Source organism: Raphanus sativus, unplaced genomic scaffold (genome assembly GCF_000801105.2).
Source record: "Raphanus sativus cultivar WK10039 unplaced genomic scaffold, ASM80110v3 Scaffold0951, whole genome shotgun sequence".
Taxonomy (NCBI): Eukaryota; Viridiplantae; Streptophyta; class Magnoliopsida; order Brassicales; family Brassicaceae; genus Raphanus; species Raphanus sativus.
The window spans coordinates 24847-27591 of NW_026616265.1; the positions used below are offsets into that span (position 1 = coordinate 24847).

General features: G+C 36.5%; 1 pseudogene; it reads left to right on the forward strand.

Annotated features, from left to right (window-relative positions):
- The first annotated feature begins 300 nt into the window (after positions 1 to 300).
- On the forward strand, positions 301 to 1378 carry LOC130503429 (protein YIP4b-like; annotated as a pseudogene).
- The last annotated feature ends 1367 nt before the right edge of the window (positions 1379 to 2745 follow it).

Genomic DNA, 2745 nt, shown 5'->3' on the forward strand with positions numbered 1-2745 from the left:
CAGTGGGTATCTAAATACACATCCCTAACGTAGTTAATTTTAAATAATCAAATTACAAATACATCATTTAGTATAAATAAATATAAAAATAAAACAGAAAATTAATACCCGTGCAGTCGCACGGGTCAAGATCTAGTTTATAGTTAAACGTAAACCAAACACATAATTAACTAGACGACACATAAATTAAATAAACGACGTCGTTGTATGCAGGACTGTACGATGTCGTTTCTCGTGAGTGCACTTATATCAATTCTTCTCCGGTGGGAAAGCCTAACGCCGGAACCGAAACAGAGAATGATGTCTCACAACGAGACAACGTCGCTTTACACATCATCTCAGTCGGACATCGACGAGATAGAGAACATGATCAACAACGACGGAACCGTCTCTTTCTTGGTTTGCTTCTCTTAAGAGTTAAGAAGGTTCTGATCCAAAGCTTTCTCCTTTTGGAACTTCTAATGGATGCATGAATCAGAAAGATCTTAGCTTTGGTGTAATGTGAGTTCCTCCTCTATAGTGGTGCTTATTGTGGTGTTGCTCTTAGCTTTGATATCTTAGGCTCAGGCGTCAGCAGACTAGACACTGATGTGAGTTTTTGATTTAACTCGTAGTATTGATTTCGTGAGCAACAAGCAACGTATATATATGGTGATGTCTTACTTGTAATTTTGAGTTTAGTTGCTTTCCCTTTGTCTTGCCTTAGCATCAGTTTATGCCACCAAACAAGGCTGTTTTTTTGTTCTTTTTTGTTTGTTTGTTGTGTTTGAATACACTTTGATATATGCACGATATACAGTTTGTTCTGTCTCTGCTCGCTTTTGGCATTGTCTGAAGGTTAATTAACACTTAAACCATATGGATATAAGCCACATCCGATAGAATAAAGAATCGTTCTCTGTTAATTGCAATTGCTTTTGTTCTCAATATTCTTTCCCTCTGTAATTTTCTAGTCCGAAGTATTTGCCGAGGCATTTGCACTACTTGCAGCTGGGGCAGTGATCCTCACACACTAAATGTGCTGCTCCTGGTAAGCTCACATTTGATTCATATATTAGTAAAAGCCACTTACCTTTTCGCACTTTGGGTGTCTTGAACAATATGAAAATTTTATAGGGAGGACATATAATCTTCTTCCAAAGCCTAAGCCTTTTGGGCTACTGTCTATTCCCACTGGACGTTGGAGCTGTGGTCTGCATGTTGAAGGACAATGTGATACTCAAAATGATTGTTGTGAGTGTGACTCTTGCCTTGAGCTCTTGGCCCGCTTATCCTTTCATGAGTGCTGCCCGTGAACCCGAGGAGGAAAGCTCTCGCACTTTACCCTGTCTTCCTCATGCATGTCTCTGTTGGTTTCTTGATCATTGCCATTGATTGATTCAGTCTGAAATTTTGACAATCAGAGATATGTTCTTTGATTTAGTGAGTAGATAGGGAATTCTTCACAGCGAGATCTGAGTTCCAATGAGATCATATGTATACTATGTTCCTTAGCACTTGTTTAGTTAAAATCTGGTCGACTTTACTTTATATATGTAAGACCTTGATGACAGAATCAGTTGTAAGTAACCTATCAATATTGACAGTAAAGGTCACACGATTAAACCTTCAACGAAAGGACAATCAAATTCAAAGAGAAAGTGCTCTCAGTAAGAATAGAGAGTTTGCTTGTACAATACGCTATCTCTATCTTGTAACAGTTCTCTCAAACACACCAATTGTAATAACTAAATCATTTTCTTGTATTGGCTAAATGAAAATTAACCCAAAGGCAGAGATCATCATCATTCATTTATTTGTTTTTAAAATAAGGAAAATAAAAGAAAATAGATGAGTTAATAGCGAAGTGAATGATTCTTTTATTTTTGAAAAGTCAAATAGACAACTGCCAGTGAGAATCAGTTTCAGAAGGTACCATCATAACAAACCCTACTCTCGGAACGATGGGGATGCATAAATAGAAGATCCTGCAAGGCTGCAATGTTATTATCAGCTTAGAAAATGTAAAAAAAAAAACGAAAGGATTGAGTTGGGCTTATGGGATTAATTTAGCAGCTGAGTATTCAGTGTTGTTGGGAGCTGTGGAACAGCCAAAAACTTGTCTGTCTTTCTTATATAAAAGTGTGACTCTTGAAGACCATGCTGGAAGCGAGCAGAGGACTACTAGCTAGAAATGCATTTCTCATCGCATAAAGCGCTATCAAAATCAAATTCAATCAACTTTATGTGGCTAGCCTATATGTTTGAGGATGAAAGAGTGCGAGAGCTTTCCACCTTGGAGTTTGCAGGCTATGGATTTTTCTTGTATATGATTTGTATAGTTGAAGTATGTTTGTAAGTTCATAACAAGGTTCTAACTCGCTTCTCTTTACTAAAATTTCATGATGAAAATAGATCTTAAATTAGCTGTGTATCATATAGCTCTAGACACAAGAATATAGTGAAAGAGATTTGTAAAGAAAAAAAAGCCAACAACAATGATTTAATTCTATAAGTATCTGGACGAAAATAAGGTGGATGTCACAGTCTCTAAGATGGAATTTCTATTATCATACCATTTATCAACCATAGATTTAAGCCCAAATAAATGCAATTTTTTTCTTATATAATTTCTGTCTAAATTCTAGATCACAATACTCGACTACTACCAAAGAAAAAAGTGAGGTAATAAATTTGTTCATGTCCTTCTCGTGCCTCTTCTGATCATCATCATCATTCATTCCTCCCACCACCTAACCAATTAAA